The sequence below is a fragment of the Elephas maximus genome, chromosome 1 (assembly GCF_024166365.1).
Source record: "Elephas maximus indicus isolate mEleMax1 chromosome 1, mEleMax1 primary haplotype, whole genome shotgun sequence".
In the NCBI taxonomy this organism is placed as follows: domain Eukaryota; kingdom Metazoa; phylum Chordata; class Mammalia; order Proboscidea; family Elephantidae; genus Elephas; species Elephas maximus.
In genome coordinates this window covers 217918853-217942038 of record NC_064819.1, presented here as the reverse complement: position 1 = coordinate 217942038, position 23186 = coordinate 217918853, and the positions used below count along the sequence as shown (strand labels likewise).

General features: G+C 38.7%; 1 long non-coding RNA gene across 2 annotated transcripts in view; it reads left to right on the top strand.

Moving 5' to 3' along the window:
- LOC126086644 (uncharacterized) overlaps window positions 1–23186 on the top strand; it is a 216366-nt gene that overhangs the window by 38993 nt on the left and 154187 nt on the right. For both annotated transcript variants that reach the window (XR_007519566.1, XR_007519565.1), the window contains exon 5: window positions 5503–5626. This is a non-coding gene — a long non-coding RNA (uncharacterized LOC126086644). The remainder of the gene's footprint in view (window positions 1–5502; window positions 5627–23186) is intronic.

Below are 23186 nucleotides of genomic sequence, written 5' to 3'. Positions count from 1 at the left end.
ACCACCACTAACATAAACTTACTGACTCTAAACTTCCCATCTAAACTTTCAAGTTGTTCTTGTCCATTTGATTACATATAACTCTTTAAAAGAGCACAATTCTTTACTAATTCTGACTAAGAATGTCAGGCAGACATTCTTTACTAATTACTCTAAATTCTTGTTTGATTTAAAGATGACTTCAGAAGACAGTTTCAATTTAAGGTTTAAAGATTACCTCAGGGCAATAGTTTCAGGGGGTCATTTAGCCTCAGTGGCTCCAGAAAATCTGGATTCCATGAGTATTTAAAATTCTGTTCCACATTCTCCCTCTTTTGATCAGGATTCTTTTATAGAATCTTTGATTGAAGTGTTCAAGTCTGAACAATTCTTGCGATTACTCAAGTGTTTGGTTCAAAATGGGCTTTCAAATCTACATGTGAGCAATGCCTTTCTGTTCAGTGGACATTAGAGAATGAAATAGACTCAAGATAGGGTTTCCATAAAATATAAAGCATCCAGTTAAGTTTCAATTTCAAAATTTTAATATAACCATGTCTAAAATATCGCATAGGACATTTGTTTGTTGCCATCGAGTTGGCTCCAACTCATGCCGACCTTATGTGTAACAGAATAAAACACTCTCCAGTCCTGCACCATCTCTGAATTTTTGTATGTTTGAGCCATGTTGTTGTTATTACTGGTTGTCAACAATTCGATTCTGACTCATTGTAACCCCATGTGACAGAGTAGAATTGCTCCATAGGGTTTTCTTGGCTGTAATCTTTATGGAAGCAGATTGCCAGCTCTTTCTCCCATGGAGCAGCTGGGTAAGCTCAAACCGCTAACCTTTCAGTTAGCAGCCAAGAGCTTAACTATTGAACCACCAGGGCTCATTTGTTTGGGCCATACTAACATTTAAAAAAAAAAAAAAATCTGTGTTTACTTCAAATTCAAATTTAACTAGTCATTCTGTATTTTTATTTGCTAAATCTAGCAACCTTAAATCAGGACCTTCTGTCTATGGGTTACATTAGGGCCAAGAAGGAGCTTAGGGGTTATTTCAAGACTTCCTGTGGATTCCATCTGGCATACCTCTGTGAATTAGCCACGTCTCATCTGAAAGTAGGATTGAGCAAGGTCAAGTTAATACTTGGATGGGGAATTCCCTGGAAATAAGCTTTAGGGGGAGTATTGCATACTGGTTAAGAATATGAATTTGGAGTCAAGTTGCATGAGTTTGAATCTGATTCTGCCACTGTTAGTTATGTGACTTTGGAAAGATTTAATCTTTCTGTACCTTAGTTTCTTCATCTGTGAAATGGGGATAATAATATCTGCCTTAAATTGTAAAGATTAAATTAATTAATGCATATAAAGTGTTTGGAAACTCATAAACACTTTATCCCCCACCTGTCTGTCAGTTTGTCTTACTGTGGGGGCTTGCATGTTGCTGTGATGCTTGAAGTTATGCCACTGGTATTCAAATACCAGCAGGGTCACCCATGGTGGACAGTTTTCAGCTGAACTTCCAGACTAAGACAGACTAGGAAGAAGGACCCAGAAGTCTACTTCTGAAAAGAATTAGCCCATGAAAACCTTATGAATAGCAGCAGAATGTTGTCTGATGTTGTGCCAGAAGATGAGCCCTTCAGGTTGGAAGGCACTCAAGATATGACAGGGGAAGAGCTGCCATCTCAAAGTACAGTTGACCCCAATGACCTGGATGGAATCATGCTTTTGGGACCTTCATTTGCTAATGTGGCACAACCCAAAATGAGAAGAAACAGCTGCAAACATCCATTAACAATCAGAAAATGGAATGTACAAAGTACGAATCTAGGAAAATGGGAAATCATCAAAAATTAAATGGAATGCATAAACATTGATATTTTAGGCAGTAGTGAGCTGAAATGGACTGGTACTGGCCATTTTGAATCAGACAGTCATATAGTCTACTATGCTGCAAATGACAACTTGAAGAAGAATGGCATTGTATTCATGGTCAAAAAGAACATTTCAAGATCTATCCTGAAGTATAACACTGTCAGTGATAGGATAATACTCATACACCTACAAGGAAGAACAGTTAATACAAATATTATTTAAATTTACCCACCAACCACTAAGGCCAAAGATGAAGATTTTTACCAACTTCTGCAGTCTGAAATTGATCAAACATTCAATCAAGATGCATTTATGGTTACTGATGACTGGAATGCAAAAGTCGGAAACAGAGAAGAAGGATTGGTAGTTGGAAAGTATGGACTTGATGATAGAACCAATACCAGAGATCAAACAATAGGATTTTGCAAGACCAACGACTCCTTCATTGCAAAAAACTTTTTTCACCAACAAAAATGGCAAGTATACACATGAACTTCACTACATGAAGTACACAGGAATCAAATTGACTACATCTGTGGGAAGAGACGATGGAAAAGCTCAATATCATCAGTCAGAACAAGGTCAGGGGACAACTGTGCAACAGACCATCAATTCCTCTTATGCAAGTTCAAGTTGAAACTAAAGAAAATTAGAAAAAGTCCACAAGAGCCAAAGTACAACCTTGAGTATATCCCACCTGAATTTAGAGACCATTTCAAGAATAGATTTGAAGCATTGAACGTTAATGACTGAACACCAGACAAGTCGTGGAATGACTTCGAAGACATCACACATGAAGAAAGAAGCCATTAAAAAGACAAGAAAGAAAAGACCAAAATGGTTGTTAGAAGAAACTCTGAAAGTTGCTCTTGAATGTTGAGTAGCTAATGCATAAGGAAGAAATGATGAAGTCAAAGAGCTGAACAGATTTCAAAGGGTGGCTCTACAAGACAAAGTAAAGTATTATAATGACATGTGCAAAGAGCTGGAGATGGAAAACCAAAAGGGAAGAACATGCTTGGCATTTCTCAAGCTGGAAGAACTGGAGAAAAAATTCAAGTCTTGAGTTTCAATAGTGAAGGATTCTAAGGGGAAAATATTAAAAGATGCAGGAAGCATCAAAAGAAGATAGAAGGAATACACAGTCATTATACCAAAAAGAATTGGTCAATGTTCAACCATTTCAGGAGATAACATATGATCAGGATCCGATGGTACTGAGAGAAGTCCAAGCTGCACTGAAGGCATTAGCTACAAACAAGCCTCCATGAATTGATGGAATACCAATTGAGATGTTTCAACAAGTGGATGCAGCACTAGAAATGCTCACTACCTATGCCAAGAAAGTTGGAAGACAGCTACCGGGCCAACTGACTAGAAGAGATCCATATTTATGCCTATTTCCAAGAGAGGTGATCCAATTGAATGCGGAAGTTGCAGAACAATATCATTAATACTACATACAAGTAAAATTTTGCTGAAGGTCTTTCAAAAGCAGACGCAGCAGTAGATTGACAGGGAAATGCCAGAGGATGTGGAACCAGGAATGTCATTGCAGATGTCAGATGGATCCTGGCTGAAAGCAGAGAATACCAGAAAGGTGTTTATCTGTGTTTTATTGACTAAGCAAAGGCGTTCGACTATGTGGATCATAAATTATGGATAACCTTGCGGAGAATGGGAATTCTGGAGCACTTAATCATGCTTCTGAGGAATTTCTACTCAAATCAAGAGGTAGTTGTTCGAACAGAACAAGGGGACACTGTATGGTCGAAAGTCAGAAAAGGTGTGCGTTAGGACTGTATCCTTTCACCATACCTATTCAATCTGTATGCTGAGCAAATAATCTGAGAAGCTGGACTATATGAAGAAGAACAGGACATCAAGATTGGAGGAAGACTCATTAACAACCTGCATTATTCAGATGACACAACCTTCTTGGTGAAAGTGAAAAGGACTTGAAACACTTACTGTTAAAGACCAAAGGCCACAGCCTTCCGTATTGATTATACCTCAACATAAAGAAAAATCCTCACAACTGGACCAATAAGCAACATCATTATAAATGGAGAAAAGATTGAAGTTGTTAAGGATAACATTTTACTGGGATTCAGAATCAACACTTATGGAAGCAGCAGTCAAGAAATCAAGACACATTGCACCGGGCACATTTGCTGCAAAAGGCCTCTTTAAAGCGTTGAAGAGCAAAGGTGTCACCTTGAAGACTAAGGTGCACCTGACCCAAGCCATGGTGTTTTCAATTGCCTCATATGCATGTGAAAGCTGGGCAATGAATAAGGAAGACCAAAGAATTGTGGTGTTGGTGAAGAATATTGAATTCACCATGGACTGCCAAGTGAATGAACAAATCTCTCTTGGAAGAAGTATGACAAGAATGCTCCTCAGAAGAAAGGATAGCAAGACTACATCTCCACACTTTAGACATATTATCAGGTGGGATCGGCCCCTGGAGAATGACATTATGCTTGGTAATGTAGATGGTCATCTAAAAAGAGGAAGACCCTCTATGAGATGAATTGATCCAGTGGCTGCAGCAATGAGCTAAGGGTAACAATGATTGTGAGAATGGCGCAGAAGCGGGCAGTGTTTCATTCTATTGTACATAGGGTCTCTATGAGTCAGAATCTACTCGACAGCAGGTAACAACCTAACAGCAACAAACAGTCTATAGCTATTAGTTATTGCTCTTCATTGTTGTTGTTAGGTGCCATCGAGTCAGTTCCAGCTCATAGTGGTCTTAAATATAACAGAATGAAACATTGCCTTGTCCTGTTTCATTCTCACAATTGTTTCTGTGTTTGAGCCCATTGTTGCAGCTAGTATGTCAATTTGTGTCATTGAGGGTCTCCCTCTTTTTTGTTGACCCTCTATTTTACCAAGCATGATGTCCTTCTCCAGCAATTATTCCTTCTTCATGATGTGTCCAAAGTAAGTGAGACAAAGTCTTGCCATCCTCACTTCTAAGGAGTATCTGGCTGTACTTCATCTAAGACAGATTTGTTTTTTCTCATGGTATATTCAATATCCTTCACCAACACCACAATTAGTATGCAGCAATTCTTTTTCAGTCCTCCTTTTTCATTGTCCAAGTTCCATGGCTTGAGTCATAAGACCTACCTAAAATTATGGGTATATATATTTTTTTGTTGAGTCGGTCTCAACTCATGGCTACTGCATACACAATGAGTTCAGACCATTGTGTTCCATAGAGTTTTTATTGTCTGATTTTTAGGAAATAGATAGCCAGGCCTTTCTTCCTAGCCTGTCTTTATCTGGAAGCTCAATTAAACCTGTTCAGAATCATAGCAACACACAAACCTCTACAAGCAGATGATGGTGATGGTGCTTGAGGTGTACTGGCCAGGAATCAAATCTGGGGCTCCAGCATGGAAGGCAAGAACTCGACCACTGCACTACTACTGCCTCCTCTGGGTATATATTTACTTACTTTAAAACTTAACCATAGATCACTTGCATGTAACATTAAACCCATGTTAACTATTTTGAATTAATTCAGTGTGCAAAAGGGCTTAACTTAATTATATATTCCTGAGCATTTATTTGTTTAATCAAGTGATGTCATACATTTTTTAATTGCATGACCCCCGAACACAGAACTGTTGGAGTCTCTATATCATCCAAGTTTTGCCAGCTTCTACTGTAGTATCACACCAGAGGATGAGATTGTTCCATGACAAAAATCTGTGGAAAAGTACGAACTTCTAAAATTGTTTTAAACGTAAGTAAAGTACTCATAAAAATCAAGTGCTTCAGCCTTTCCTCTTTCCACCATCTTAGAGCCTGTGGAGGCCTGCTGGGAATAGAACTTCAAACCAGCAAATATGTCCAGAAGGCTGTGGTTCAAGGCCGTTTTTGCTGTCTATAAGCGGGTTCTCTGGAACCAGAGGGAGCACAGAGCTTTTCTTAAATGTGAAGGTGTTTATGCCTGGTGGCGTAGTGATTAAGTGCTACGGCTGCTAACCAAAGGGTCGGCAGTTCGAATCTGCCAGGCGCTCCTTGGAAACTCTATGGGGCAGTTCTACTCTGTCCTATAGGGTCACTATGAGTTGGAATCAACTTGATGGCACTGGGTTTGGTTTTTTGGTTTTGGTTTATGCCTGAGGTGAAAAAAGATTGTATTGAGGCAAGAGATGTGCTTATGTGTACAAAGCAAAGCATGACACAATGACTCTTGATGGCAAACTTAACAAAACCACAGTAAGCTGGGAAAAGGTAACTGGTGCCCATGGAAGCAGTGACATGGCTCATGCCAAATTCTGAAACTACCTTCCTGATAAGGCCATTGGACACAGAATTCATGTGATGCTATATCTCTTAAGGATTTAATAAATAAAATTGTGGATTTGTTAAAAAATAAATAAATAAATGCTTCTATTAAGTCCAGATCAAGTTTACATTCGATTCAGTGATCCTGAAATAGCCAAAGAAATGTGCAATGACTGTATATCAACATGGCATCAGAAAAAAGAAAGCATGAGACAGTGCATTCATGAGCTTTTAATAAGGAACTCTGGTTAAAAATTTGCTGCATAAGAAAACATGAGACATTTTAGACAATGTTATAATTCTGATTAAATATAATTTCATTAAACCAAGACGTATAAATATAATTTGGAGTTCTATCTTTGGTCTATGAAAGAAGACTCATTGAACTCAATCTTTCAGTTTCTAATAAGCCAGATATAGTGACTTTTTTCAGCTCCAAGTGAAACATAAATGAAAATGAAAATTTAATTTCATTTACATATAAATTGAATCGTATCCAGTTATAGACAATTGCTGCTTGAAATTGGAAAAAAAAATACAGCATTTCAAAGGCTTTGGAAAAAGAGAAATTTGAAGAGGACCTAGTTGAAATTAACAACCCAGTGACCACTGATGACTCCATTTACAGCCTCAGTCTAAAGCAATGTTTCTGGCCTTGGCCTTTATGATCCTGTGTATACAGTATCCCAGAGGAACGTAGATTCTCACACAGATCTTTTCAGCAATGGCATTTGCAAAGAAGCCCTCAGCATCATATGAGGGCCATGTTCAAGTCCTGAGACCCACGGGGAAATCCCCAGTGAAGATTCTGCTGAAATGGGACTAGGTTTCCTAGTACTACTGTATGAGTTCACACAGGAATATATAGAGAAACAGGTACTCCTTAAACACTTCCAGAGCACCTTTTAAATGCTAAGCCTCATGCTAATCCCCAAAGAGTCAGCATCGCTGGGACTGAGGAACTAACAATTTGAAAGGTGTTGAGGTATGAGGTATTGGTGGTTCAGTGGTAGAATTCTCACCTTCTATGCAGGAGATCTGGTTCGATTCCTGGAAAATGCACCTCAAACAAAACCACCACCTTTATATCACTGGAAATTTTCATGCTGCTGTGATGGTGAACAGGTCTCAGCTGAGCTTGCAGACTAAGATGGACTAGGAAGAAAGGCCTGGTGTTAGAGCAGCACCCCACTCTCAGAACAAAATTCTGTCTTAGTCATCTAGTGCTGCTATAACAGAAATACCACAAGTGGATGGCTTTAAGAAGAGAAATTTATTCTCTCACAATCTAGTAGGCTACAAGTCCAAATTCAGGGTGTCAGCTCCAGGGGAAGGCTTTCTCTGTTGACTCTAGAGGAAGGGCCGTGTCATCAATCTTCTCTTGGCCTAGGAACTTCTCCAAGCAGGAACCTCAGGTCAAAGGACACACTGTGCTCGTGGGACTGCTTTCTCGGTGGTATGAAGTCCCATGTCTCTCTGATCGCTTCTCTCTTTTATATCTCAAAAGAGATTGGCTTAAGACAGTATCTAATCTTGTAGATTTCATAAATATAACTGCCACTAATCTATCTCATTACATTCTAGTGAAAGGATTTACAACATATAGGGAAATCATACCAGATGACAAAATGGTAGATAACCATACAACACTGGGAATCATGCCCTAGCCAAGTTGACAGATATTTTTGGGGGGATACAATTCAACCCATGACAAGTGATGAAGTGGTGAAGAGCTCAGCTGCTAGCCAAAAGGTTGGCAGTTCAAATCCACCCTATGGGACAGTTCTACTGTGTCATAATAGGTCACTATGAGTCAGAATTGACTTGACGGCAGTGGGTTTTGTGGATTTAGGTAACACTGGCCAAAGAATAGACAGAACAATGGAACAGAATATAAAGCTTAGGAACAGACAGTGGTGTTTATAAAATGTTAGTAGATGATAAATATGAGTTTTGAAACAATGAGAAAATGATAGGTCATTACATTGGGTCTGGGATAATTAATTATTTGGAAAATAATAAACTTCTAAAACCTCTTGCCATATACCAATAATAAAATCCAAATAAAAAAATATACAAAAAGAGTGAAAACATAAGCAAATGAAAACAATAACTGTATATTTTTGGTAAGGAATTCCTAAGCATAAACCTACCTGTCTTCTTCTCTCCCATAAAGAAAAATACAAATGATCTCTGAAAACTTCTGTACAACAAAAACTATCATATCTAAAATAAAAACAAAAATGACATTAATAAAATGTTAGTAACACGTGGAAAAAGGTTAACAGCCTTAATACACAAACAGTTTGTAAATTCATAAGAAAAAAAATACCATTTCCCATGAAGGCAGGAGGTGGAGGGGAGCCAAGCTGCCTGGCTGCTCTGACCAGAGAAAGCCTGGCTGACAAGGGCTGATGTTCAGGGCCAAAAGGAACACGACGGGGCGGGGCAGCTCTGTTCTGCTCAATCCAGGCTCCACGCTCCCTCCACCTCCTAAAAGCACCGCGGGAGCAGGGCAGCTGCAGGAGAAGGGAGATTTGGGGGGTGTAGGGAATACAAAAGGAGCTCTGGTGGCACAGTGGTTAAGCGCTCAGCTGCTAACCAATAGGTCAGCAGTTTGAATCCACCAGTCGTTCCGTGGAATAAAGATGTATATGTCAGTCTGCTTCTGAAAGGAAACCCTATGAAGCAATTCTGCTCTGTCCTATAGAGTCGCTATGAGTTGCAATCAACTTGATGGCAATGGGTTTGGTTTTTGAGGAATACTACGTCTTTTCATACCAGCTGATTCCGTCAGAGAAACATGACCCTGTGTAGTGAGTTTTTACCGGTTGCCTTCAAGTTGATTACAACTCATGGCAACGCCATGTGTTTCAGAGTAGAATTGTGCTCCATAGGGTTGTGTGTGTGTGTGTGTGTGTGTGTGTGTGTGTGTGTGTGTTTTAGGTCAAAGTTTACAGTTCAAGTCAGTCTTTCATACAAAAACTTATACACACCTTGCTATGTAGCCCTAGCTGTTCTTCCCCTAATGTGACAGCACACTCCTCCTCTCCACCCTGTATTCCCTGTGTCCATTCAACCGTCTCCTGTCCCCCTCTGCCTTCTCATCTCACCTCCAGGCAGAAGCTGCCCACATTGTCTTATGTGTCTACTTGATCTAAGAAGCTCACTCCTCACCAGTATCATTTTTTGTCTTATAGTCTAGTCCAATCCCTGTCTGAAGAGTTGGCTTTGGGAATGGTGCCAGTCTTGGGCTAACTGACAGTCTGGGGGCCATGATCTCTGGGGTGCCTCCAGTCTGGGTCAGACCATTAAGTCTGGTCTTTTTATGAGAATTTGAGGTCTGCATCCCACTGTTCTCCTGCTCCATCAGGGATTCTCTGTCGTGTGCCCTGTCAGGGTAGTCATCTGTAGTAGCCTGGCACCATCTAGTTCTTCCAGTCTCAGACTGGTGGAGTCTCTGGTTTATGTGGTCCTTTCTGTCTCTTGGGCTCACATATACCTTGTGTCTTTGGTGTTCTTCATTCTGACTTTGCTCCAGGTGAGTTGAGACCAATTGATGCATCTTAGATGGCTGCTTGCTAGCATTTAAATCCCAGATGCCACTCACCGAAGTGAGTGTTTTCTTAATGCGTTTTATTATGCCGGTTGACCTAGATATCCCCTAAAACCATGGTCCCCAGACCCCTGTCCCTGCTACTCTGGCCTTTGAAGCATTTGGTTGTATTCAGGAAAGTTCTTAACTTTTGGTTTAGTTTAGATGTGCTGACCTCCCCTGTATTGTGTGTTGTCTGTCCCTTCACCTAAAATAGTTCTTGTCTACTATCTAATTAGTGAATACCCCTCTCCCTTTCTCCCTCCCCAACCTCATAACCATCAAAGAATATTTTCTTCTGTGTTTAAACTTTTTCTTGAGTTCTTATATAGTGGTCTCATACAATATTTGTCCTTTTGCAACTGACTAATTTCACTCGGCATAATGCCTTCCAGGTTCCTCCATGTTATGAGAAGTTTCACAGATTCGTTGTTCTTAATCGTTGTGTAATATTCCCTTATGCAAATATACCATAATTTATTTATCCATTCATCTGTTGATGGGCACCTTTGTTGCTTCCATCTTTTTGCTATTGTAAACAGTGCTGCAAGAGGGATCTTATTTCTCTAGGATATAGAAACCCTGGTGGTGTAGTGGTTAAGTGCTACGGCTGCTAACCAAAGTGTCGGCAGTTTGAATACACCAGGTGCTCCTTGGAAACTCTACGGGGCAGTTCTACTCTGTCCTATAAGGTCACTATGAGTCAGAATCGACGCGACAGTACTGGGTTTTTTTTTTTTTTATATATATATATATTCCAGGTAGTGGGATTCCTGGGTCATATGGTAATTCTATTTCTAGCTTTTTAAGGAAGCGCAAATTGATTTCAACAAAGTGGTTGTACCAGTTTACATTCCCACCAGCAGTGTATAAGTGTTCCGGTCTCTCCATAACCTCTCCAGCAATTATTATTTTGTGTTTTTTGATTTAATATCAGCCTTGTTGGGGTGAGATGGTATCTCATTGTAGTTTTGATTTACGTTTCTCTAATGGCTAATGATCATGAGCATTTCCTCATTTATCTGTTAGCCACCTGAATGTCTTCTTTGGTGAAATTCCTGTTCATATCCTTTGCCCGTTTTTTAATTGGGTTATTTGTCTTTTTGTTGTTGAGTTTTTGCAGTATCATGTAGATTTTAGAGATCAGATGCTGATCGGATTTGTCATAGCCAAAAACTTTTTCCCAGTCTGTAGGTAGTCTTTTTACTCTTTTGACGAAGTCTTTGGATGAGCATAAGTGCTTGATTTTTAGGAGTTCCCAGTTATCTAGTTTCTCTTCTGGTGTTTGTGCATTGCTAGTAATGTTTTGTATACTGTTTATGCCACATATTAGGGTTCCTAGCATTGTCCCTGTTTTTTCTTCCATGATCTTTATTGTTCTAGATTTTATATTTAAGTCTTAGACCCATTTTGAGTTAGTTTTTGTGCATGGTGTGAGGTTTGGGTCTTGTTTCATTTTTTTGCAGATGGATATCCAATTATGCCAGCGCTATCTGTTAAGAGACTGTCTTTTCTCCATTTAACGGATTTTGGGCCTTTGTCAAATATCAGCTGCTCATATGTGGATGGATTTATGTCTGGATTCTCAACTCTATTCCATTGGTCTATGTACCTGTTGTTTTACTAGTACCAGGCTTTTTGACTACTGTGGCGGAAAAATAGGTTCTAAAATCAGGTAATGTGAGGCCTCCGACTTTGTTCTTCTTTTTCAGTAATGCTTTACTTATCCAGGACCTCTTCCCCTTCCATGTGAAGTTGGTGATTTTTTTCTCCATCTTATTAAAAAAGTCATTGAAATTTGGATTGGGATTACTTTGTATCTATAGATAACTTCGGGTAGAATAGACATTTTCATGTGTTGAGTCTTCCTATTCATGAGCAAGGTATGTTTTTCACTTACATAGGTCTCTTTTGGTTTCTTGCAGCAGGGTCTTGTAGTTTACTTTGCATAGGTCTTTTATGTCTCTGGTTAGATTTATTCCTAAGTATTTTATCTTCTGGGGAGCTATTATAAATGGTATTGATTTGGTGATTTCCTCTTCGATGTTCCCTTTGTTGGTACAGAGGAATCCAACTGATTTTCGTGTGTTTATCTGGTATCCTGATACTCTGCTAAACTCTTCTATTAGTTTCAGTAGTTTTCTTTTGGATTCTTTGGGGTTTTCTGTGTATAAGATCATGTCATCTGCAAATAGAGATACCTTTACTTCTTCTTTGCCAATTTGGATGTCCTTTATTTCTTTATCTAGCCTAATTGCGCTAGCTAGGACCTCCAGCACAATGTTGAATAAGAATGGTAATAAAGGGAATCTTTGTCTGGTTCTCATTCTCAAGGGGAATACTTTCAGACTCTCTCTATTTAGGATGATGTTGGATGTTGGCTTTATATAAATGCCCTTTATTATGTTGAGGAATTTTCCTTCTATTCCTATTGTCCTGAGAGTTTTTATCATAAATGGGCGTTGGACTTTGTCAAATGCCTTTTCTGCATCAATTGATAGAATCATGTGGTTCTTGTCTTTGTTTTATTTATGTGATGGATTACACTGATTGCTTTTCTAATGTTAAACCACCCCTGCATAAAAAAAAAAAAAAATACCTGGTATGAATTCCACTTGGTCATGGTGAATTGTTTTTGTGATATGTTGTTGAATTGTATTGGCTAGAATTTTGCTGAGAGTTTTTGTGTATAAGCTCATGAGGGGTATAGGTCTGTAATTTTCTTTTTTCGTGGTGTCTTTACCTGGTTTTGTCCATAGAGTTTTTAATGTCTGTGCCATTCTTTAGTGGCAAAGCCCCTCATCACCACAAATGTCAAATAGGGCAACTCTGTGCAGAAATCTTGCTCTACCTCCTCTTCTAGTGCTGGTGACACTTTGTTTGTATTGTCTTCCTAAGCCATGAGCCTTACATTGAGTAGTGACTTTAGCGATCTCCTAAAGAAGGAGGTTAAGTCATCTTTCTGAATGTTTTTTCTTTAAATGCATTTAAAAGCTACTTCTTTCAGTATTGTTGCATCAATTCTGACCCATAGCAACTCTAAAGGACAGAGTAGAACTGCCTCACAGAGTGTCCAAGACTGTAATTTTTACAGACTACCACATCTTTCTCCCAAGGAGTAGCTGGCTCGTGGGTTCAAACCACCAACCTCTCAGTTTGCAGCTGAGTGCTTAACTGCTGTACCACCAGTGCTCTTTGGAAAGATATTAGAGACATTTAAATTAGACACTAAAAAAACTAGGCAAAGGCATTTCCCTCATGGTGTTTTAGCAAAAGGAACTCCAGTTTTCCTTTTTAGTTTTTAGTTTGTGACCTGCATGGAGAGGTGAAGTATGTGGTTCCTTAGGGATTTTTGTCTTTTCCAAAGAGGGCCATGTAATGCAAGTTTTTTGATCCACTAGCCTTTTCTAAAGCTCTGTGACTAGGTGTGCTGGCAGTCAGAAAAAAGCCTGACCTCCCCGATGTTAAAAGATGACTTTCCATGCAATTTTAAACAATTTTTAACAATCTTACTTCTCTGGAATTATTCTTACCATTTCTCAGAGGTGAAATCTCAGACAAGACCTGATGTATATTTTAGCCGATTAATAATTCAAGCCATGGGATTTTAGAAAATCTTGATGTCTATATTTAAGGTTTCATCCTCTTTTAAAATTTTTTTATTTATTTGGTTGTTGTTAAGAATATACACAGCAAAACATACACTAATTTAACAGTTTCTACATGTAGCATTTCATCACCTTTTATTAAACAATCTTAGTAATGAACATTGTTTATGGTATAATAGCTTTGCAGCAGTAGTCACTGATGCCAAATGGATTCTGCCCCTGGTAGCTTATTTATGGCTGCGCTATAATCTTAAGCAGGACACAAAGAAGAGACTATTGCTGATTTAGTTATTAGACATAAGCACAAAGGGTTAGGAGCTTCGTGGGCATTATTCATTGACAATAATCTGTAGCCTGCTATGAACAATGCTGCATGCCGTGAAAATATAGCAAGAGTACCTTCATAAATAATGCCAGAAGCACTAGCTGTGCCAAGGCAGAATATATCAATGGCAAGTTAATGTGGTAGGCCACTGAGTTTGCTTAATTGTACAGGCTGATTTACCCTGGGCAAATGAAAAGAATTGCCTTAGCTCAGCGCAAGTTTTGAGTCGGTATAATCCTATGCTTTTCCCCCAACCCCAGGCTTTACACAGATCCTTCTAATGATGATGCAATTTCCTTGGCTCTTACTAAATTTTATCTTCTTAAGGTATACAGTAGTGTTGTCTTTCTTCTTTTGGTAATAGAAGTGGAACGTGTTTTCTTCTCTCATAATTATCTTCTACCAGCACCAAAAATGGATTTTTAGCCTGTCCAGAGATGTCAAAGTCTGCATATTTTTAGGCTGTTTGTATGCATAGAAAGCAGCGGTCTAAACCCATTGCCCAACCTATGCGTAATAGTGGGTATAACACACACTCAGGCCATAGCCCTGAAATGGAAAAGTGAGGGATAAAATTACTGTTATGGATTGAACTGTGTCCCCCCAAAATATGTGTTGTAAATACTAATCTCTATGCCTGTGATTATAATCCCATTTGGGAATGGACTTTCTTTGTTATGTTAATGAGAGTGGATAAGTCTAGTGCGTGTCTTGAGTCAATCTCTTTTGAGATATAGAGATTGAACATGTAAGTGAGTGAGCAGAGATGGGGTAAAATAGATGCCAAGACACATGGAGATGTCTAAAGGACCAGGAAGCAAACCAGGAAGCAGAAGTGGAAGATTTAAAGACCTTTCCCCTGATAGGACAGAGAGAGAAAGACTTTCTTTTAGCACCCTGAGTTTGGACTTCTAGCCTCCTAAACTGTGAGGAAATAAATTTCTGTTTGTCCAAAGCCACTCACTTGTGATGTTTATGTTATAGCAGCACTAGATAACAAAGACAATTTCTTTCTGGAAATTCCTCTCCAAACCGTGATTATATGCCATATGCTTATGAAGATAAGAGAGAGGGTTTCCATGGGATTACCCAAGAAAGGGTGAAATGTTCTGAGAATCATACCAAATGACATTGTGGCCCACTAAAAGATAGCCATACCCTAATCCCTGGAACCTGTGAATATGTAATATTGTAAGGCAAAAGGGACTGTGCAGGTATGATCAATGATTTCCAGATGGGAAGATTCTCCTGGATCATCCAGGTGAGTTCAATGTCATCACTTATCAGTGGAAGAGGAGGACGGGAGAGTCAGTGTCAGAGTGAGGCCACAGGAGAAAGACTCAACTAGCCATTGCTGGCTTTGAAGATGGAAGGAGACCAGGAGCCAATGAATGTGGGCAGCCTCTAGGAGCTGGAAAAGGCAAGGAAGTGGATTCCCCTTAGCAACATATAAGCCTCCACTGACAGGCAGGTGGTGGGCACACATGAAGTGCATTGGCCAGGAGTAGATACTGGGTCTCCAGCATGGAAGGCCTTTCTAGACCATGTTAAAGATTTGGGATCATATTCTAAGAGAAATGAGACGCCAATAAAGACTTTTTAGCATTGAGTGACATGATCTAATGGATCTTACAATTTGCTGAGTGGCTTTGAAATAGTTCAAGTGTTTTGTAGCATTTACATTTTTAACCAAAAGCAAATTTAGAGATCATCTAGCTCAAGTCTCTCTTTTTAATGGAAACCGATGCCTACATTGGCTGGTTCACTTGCCTGTATCACAAATCTGTCTACAGACAGATTTTATATTATAAGATTAATTCCCCTCCCCGCCTTGTAGCTGCTGGAAAGGTGCCTGACAAAGAGTAGGGCCTGCTCCTATACTTTTTACTGTGCTATCCACCACTTGTGCCTGACTATTGATTTTTCTTCAATATTGGTCCTTCTTTTCTTTCTTACCCCTTTTAAATGAAATCATTGAGGAATCAATATCTATTGTATAGGTCCTAAAGAAGTTCTCACGACTACTGGAACTGCGCTCAGAAATTAGAAAGAAAGAACTCATGAGAAATAGATGTTCTCCTGCACTCTTCTTCATAACCTTATACTCATGAATGGCTTCTTCTAGGTCATTCATGTTGTTTTATGAAATAAGCTATTTCTAGTAACAACCTGCATAATCTTTTGATTTTTTTCTTTTCATTTGCCAAAGACAGAAAAGGATAGCACTGAAAATTGGATGGCAGGCAGTTGCTAGGCACCAAGCAGACATTCAGGAAAAGGCAATGACACAAAAAGATTTAAAAATAAGCACAACCATTTTAAACTTTAACCACAAATCCAACGATGTGGATCAAGTTATCTCATTACTAGTATTCCTCAGAATTTTAACAAGGGAAGCGGGATCATATTTTTTGAACTTGTAGTGCTCTATCAGTTGTGCATAAAATATAGTTATTTTTCCTCATAATACATTTGCCAGGGTTACTAAAATGTACTTGATAGTTTTCAGGTTTAGTGGTTGGATGAGTGGGCAGTTTTTTAAAAACAAGGTCAAATTTTTCATATTTTTGAGCAAATAACTCACATGTTATACTTTTTGTTTTGCTATGCGTATTACATATGTGGACGCGTTATTTATGTGGACATATTATTTGTGAAAAAATACATTATGTCATTCAAAGTTTAATAGAGTTGGCTTGAAGGTTTTCCTAAAGGAACTTTTGTAATCTGGGCAAAAATGGAGTAAAAAATTTACTCATTCTCTGATCCCTGATGTTCTTTCTGCCTTCAAGAGCTTCATCTTCAGACTCCAACCTTCTTTCCCTCTGAACTAGAAGCTTCAAACTCCAAGAGATGCCACCAACTGTATTTCCTTTCTACCAATTCATTCCCCTGTATGTATGGCCACTCTGTAAGAATGGCAAGACCTCTCTCCTACACTCTGTGAGAGCTTTAGTAATCTCTGTGGTAAGTAAGGAAACCCTGGTGGCATAGTGGTTAAGTGCTACGGCTGCTAACCAAAGGGTCGGCAGTTCGAATTCACCAGGCGCTCCTTGGAAACTCCATGGGGCAGTTCTACTCTGCCCTATAGGGTCACTATGAGTCAGAATTGACTCGACGGCACTGGGTTTGGCTTTGGTTTTTGGTGGTAAGTAATGTCAGTTTTGTGTACTGAATCTTGTACCTACACTCCTAAACAACAATAAACTAGGTAGGCCTAATTCTACCATCAGGAACAATAACCTGAGAATGCGTTATTTCACAGAATTAGTAATGCAGGCCAATGATGCAAGAAAGCACCATGCAATGGTTGAAAGTTCAGCCTCTAAAGCCACATCACTTGGATCTGAACCTTGCTCTGTCACTTACAAGCTATGTGACCTGAGGCAGGTCACTTATCATGCCTGTTCCTATATCCTCATCTGTAAGAGGAGAAAATAATAGCAACTTGCTTGTCGTTGTTAAATGAGTTAATATTTGTAAGTCACTTGGAAGATGCCTGTCACAGTAAATACTGTATAAGTGATTTGATAAATGAAGTAACATACAAAATGTACATGTGAACAATCTCTTATCAGATCCTGGTATTTTGTTCCACTTTTCTCTCGCATTTTCTTAAACTACAAATAGAAGAAGGTGGTACTTATTTATTTCCAAAAGTTAACCTTATGAATGAAAGAATAAATAAACAAATAAGCATCATTGCTATTTATAGCAAGCCAATCCTTGTTTTGCATGGTTCTGATGTGCACAAATTTCAGTTCCCACAGTTTAGTTAAGTAACAAGGCTTCCAGAAACACGGTTTAGATTTCAGTTACTCTGGTAAATGAACTGTAAATAATTGCAGAAAGTACAAACTTCGCTGCTACCATGAGTCCACAAATCGTATGTAAATAAAAGATGTGCACCATGATCAGTGACCAATCACAGCACTTCTTTCAAAGTCTGTCAGTGATTGGTCACTGAGCATCTATCATTCAGCTCATATACAGACAGCAAAGTGTGTACTTGTGTTGCATAGTTGGTTGTGACAAACCTTTTTTTTTTCTTTTAATTGCTTTTTATCTTATTGATTTTTTTATTGTGGTGAAATATATACAAAATATTCACCAGTTCAAAAATTTTTACATGCATAATTCAGTGACATTGACTACATTATTCATGTTGTGCAACCATTATCACTCTTTTTCCAAGTTATTCTACCACCATTAGTATAAACTCAGTGCCCCCTACGCAGAAACTCCTCCTTCCAGCCTCCCTCCCACCCCTGGTAATCGCTAACAATCTCTGGCTTCTATATATTTGCATATTTCACATGTGAAATTATACAGTATTTGTCCTTTTGTGATTGACTTATTTCACTCAGCGTAATGCATCAGGACTTCATTTCGTTTTATGACTGAGTGACATTCCACTACATGTACCTACCACATTTTGTTTATCCATTCATCTGTTGATGAACATTTCGGTCGTTTGACTACTGTGAAAAGTGCTGCGATGAGCATTGGTGTCTAGATTTCTGTTTGCATTCCTGCCTGCACTTCTTCTGCATATATGAAGAACTGGGGTTGCTGGGTCAAACGGTAGTTCTATGTTGAACTTTTTGAGGAACTGAGAAACTATTTTCCACAGTGGCTGTTCCACTTTGCATTCCCACACGGAAGGGAGGAAGGAGGGTTCCAGTTTCTTTACAACCTTGCCAACGGCTGTTGTACCCCCCTCCCTTTTTTTTATCATTGCCATTTTAATGGGGGAGAGATGGTATCTTCATTGTGGTTTTGATTTGCATCTGGCATGGTGGCTAAGAGTTACAGCTGCTAACCAAAAGGTCAGCAGTTCACATCTACCATCCACGCCTTGAAAAGCCTGTGGGGCAGTTCTACTCTGTCCTATAGGATTGCTATGAGTCGGAGTCACTCAACAGCAGCGGGTTTGGTTTGATGGGTAATGAAGGAGCCCTGGTGGTGCAGTGGTAAAACACTCAGCTGCTAACTGAAAAGTCAGCAGTTCAAACCCACCAGCTGCTCTGCGGGAGAAAGATGTGGCAGCCTGTTTCCATAAAGATTTACAGCCTTGGAAACCCTATGGGGTTGTTCGACTCTGTCCTGTAGGGTTGCTACGAGTCAGAATTGCTCAACGGCCATAGAACTGGTTAACGGCTAAAGATGTTGAACATCTTTCATGTGCTTGTTGGCCATTCGTATATCCTCTTTGGCAAAATGTTGCTCCTTTATTTATTTATTTAAAATAATTTTTATTGTGCTTTAAGTGAAAGTTTACAAATCAAATCAGTCTCTCACATATAAACTTATATACACCTTTGTACATACTCCTATTTAAAAATAAAAATAAAAAAATTATTTTTTATTTTTTAAATTTACTCTCCGCCTAATGAGTCAGCCCACTCCCTCCTTCCAGTCTCTCCTTTCGTGACCGTTCGCAACAAAACTTTTTAAAGGCCATGGAACAATCCTAATCTTTCTCATTGATTATTAAGATCATTTGACTTATTAAGATCATTGATTCCCAGTGATAGACCTACAATGATATTTTATAAAAATGGATAATTGGAAAAGTGAATTGGCCAATAAAGATGGAAGTGCAACAAAGAAACAGAAAGTAAAAGTGACTTTGAAATAACATCAACGGAGCTACAGAAGAAATAGCTAACTGGGGGAACGCTGACATTGTACCCATTTGAAAGACTCCAGATATGCAGCCAGAAGGGCTCAGTGAAGGTGACCTTAGTGACAAAAATTAGGAAAGTGCTTGTGATGAAAAGGATATAGTCGTCTCAGAGGAAGTGCCTGCTTCACATTAAAAGAACTCAGAGAGCTTATGACATTGGAAGCACAAAGGAGAAAACATTGGAAGCTGATCAAGAAACATGATGACTTTCCAAGGAAAAAGGAGATGTTCTCTCTGTGTCTTAAATTACACGACAAGAAAAAGGCAGCAAACACTGTTCCAACGACTCTTGATGAAAGTACAAAGAAACAGTCTTAACCCTTAATGGTTCTAATATTTTTTTTTAATTATAATGAACTAAATAAAAGGTAGTTCTAATTTTTTTTTTTTTCCATTCCTCTATACATTTTATACATTATAACCGATAGTAAGAGAGTGTTTCCAGTTTTGGCAAAACTTTTTAAAGATCATGGAACAATCCTAATTTTTCTTCTTGATTATTAAGATCAGTCTGTATGACCTCCACTCGCACAGTCAATTTTATGGTCGTGTACTACCATGCAAAGTGAGAACGGCCTGTCATATTTTGGAGGCAGTGCCAATCCAGTAAAAAAAAAAAAAATTTTTTTTTTTTTTTTTTTTTTTAAGGCAGGTGGGAAAGGTCATCTGAGCAAGATGCTTGTGCTGGCTGAGAAGGAACCTTGAAAAAATAAAAATTTTGTTCAAAAAAATGGTAAATAATTTCATCCTTGGGAAGTTTTTGATCTAATGTTTAATCAGCACTAAAGAGGGTCACAAAAGTTCTTCTATTTAGATTACTCAGAACTAGAGATTCTGTAAGTAGACCAAAATGTCTGAAGTCTAGATTCTCATTTCTTGGCCCTATATTTTCCAGAGAAAGGAGTGGAAGGAGACATCTTTTCCATCAATAGTTCAAGAGAGTGTGCTGTGGGACATAAACTACATGCTCAGTACAAAACTTGAATTCTGTAAAATCCCACACTAAAGGGCACTGAATGTAGATGTTCGTCTGAAATCACAAAGAGGCTACTATACTCGTTTTATCCAACTGTAGAAAGAACACAAAATTTAGGATTTCACAGGTAGGCATAAAGCATTATTTTGATATTTATAGATTCCTAATGTTTTCAGATTGAAAATAGGTCTAAATAGGCTGGTCACCTTTTTTTTTTTTTTCCATTTCTAACATTTAAACACAATAAACCTAATTAAAAATGTGTGGGGAGGAATTTCCTCACATTTTAATGATAGTTCCTATGCTAACATTCCTTAAAATATTCCCTCTTAATTCAGTATCATGTAATATTACTTCTGCCTTGATAAAATGGAGCCAAGATTTAGTTTTTAGCCTTTGGATGTCTTAGGATAACTTTATTATGAGAAGATAAAATTACTCCCAGTAAATAAAACTTCTCAAAAAAAAAAAAAAACTTCTCACCAGAATTCTAAGATTGTGGAGAGCAAAGGCCTTGTCTTACACTAAAAAAAAAAAAAAAAAAAAAAATCTTGTACCCATCATAGCCTTTTGGATAGTCACAGTGAATCAATATTTGTTTTTTGATATCTGGTCTAAGTATAAAATATTAGGAGGGGAAAGAGCCAACTTCAGAAATTTCCAACCTAAATTCCTCAGAATGGAGCCACCGCTTCTGTATCTTCCCCTAGTGAGAGGAGTCCCTGAATGGTGCCAGTGGTTAGTGCTCTTGACTGCTAATCAAAAGGGTGGCAGTTCAAATCCACCCAGAGACATATTGGAAGAAAGGCTTCGTGACCTACTTCCAAAAAAATTGAAAACACTGTGGAGCACAGTTCTACTCTGACACACATGGGGTCACCATGAGTCAAGATGGACTCAATGGCAACTGGTAGGGGAAAGAGATAGCACTAGAATTATAAGAAGAAAGTCTTCATGATTATCACTCTTCTACTTGTAAATGATCAAAGCAAAAATTAGAAGAATCAGGTATTATTAATACGGCTTGAGATTTCGTGTCATTCATTATTGGTCCCTGTTGTCTGACATTCTCTTTTCTTTGAAAAAATTTTCTAAATTAGTTCAGTCACACTTGGATTTCATGCTACTTGAATTCTTTATTGTCAATTAAAAATCACTGGAACATAGAAAACACATAGGATAAACCTGTCAATGCAAATAGTTCGCAATCATATGTCTATTTCTACTCAGAAGAAGAGAAATGTAATGAAGTATGTTTTATTACCAGTTTAATAGGCAAAGCTCAAAAGGCAGATATGTCCCATTAGAGTGATGTGGGCAAACAGTCTTTCTCAATTGTTTGTTTCTGGGAGTGCAAATTAATAAAACATGTTTAACTGTCAATTTGACAATATCCATCAAAAAGAAAAATGGGATCCCTTTGACAAGTAATTCCATTTCTTGGACTCTAGCTAATATCTTTAACATGTAGAATGATGTATGTACAAGGGCATTCACTGCAATATTATTTATTATATAAAACAATTGAAAACACCATGAAACAAGACATTAAAAATGAATTTCTACTAAGGTGCCAGTAAAGTGAACTTCAGATACTAAAACAGTTGTAAGACAGATCTCCAAATGTAGGGTTTACAAAGCAAATGTTAAGAAAATGGCTTTATGACTCTTGGATCCATTGTTCTGGGTCAAGGAGCAGTCAGAGACGGAGACAGGATTTATAAGGGCATTTTTTTCTTAAAGAAAGAGATGTGTAATGGCACTCCAAGTATGGTGCAGTGGACTACTCCGAGACTTACAAATGGGAGCCTTGAACTTGAGTGTCCCAGAGAACTTGGTGCCCGGCCATGCCAAGAAAGTGCAAATGGTAGTTTGTTAAAGTGTCTGCAGGGATCAGTCAGCACTACTAGTTGCCATAGGAAGAAAGGCATAGGTGTTTCCTATGGACAGATGTGGCCCACTTGATAGTGGGTGTAGAAGGCAGAATAATGGCCCCCCAAAGATACCCATGTCCTAATCCCCATAACCGTATATAGGCTAGGTTACATTGCAAAGGAGAATTCAGGTTTCAGCTGGAATTAAGGTTGGTAATCACCACCTTGAGATGGGAGGATTACCCTGGATTATCTAGGTGGGTCTAAGGTAATCACAACACCCTTGTAAGTGAAGGAGAAAGGAATTGAGAATAATTGTTAGAATGACACAGCCTGAGAAATATCCAACCAGCCATTGTTGGCTTTGAAAATAGAATAGGACTATGAATGAAGGAATGTAAGCAGCCTTTACAAACTGGAAAAAAGCAAGGTAATGATTTTCCTCAGGGCCTCTACAGCGATGAAGCCCTGCTGACACCTTGATTGTAACCCAGTGAAACCTCTGTCACACTTCTGACCTCAAAAACTATAAGATAATTTTGTGTTGTTTTAAGTCAGTAATTTCATGGTAAATTGTTAAAACAGCAGTAGGAAATTGAGTGGATTTGCACGGGCCCTGGGTCTTGTCTAATAGGGCGATCTAGAGGTATTGAGGGAGCCCAGCAGTGCTGAGCTTGGACAAGGAAGGAGTCAGGAGCTGTTACTCAGAATTCATCTGCCTGGGTCATGGAGGTGCTAGAGATATGTTTCCAGGCACTGGTTCTCCAAGGAACTCAGGAAAGCATCCATCAAAATCAAGAGTCAGCTTTATACTCCTTCAAGACACAGAGGGCAAGGAGTCACACCTCCCACCCCAGCAAGAAGACAGCAGCTAGAGAAGTGTTCCATAACCTCTACCTGGAACACAGGCAGGCACCCACCAAATGCATATCTTAGCATGGAGAC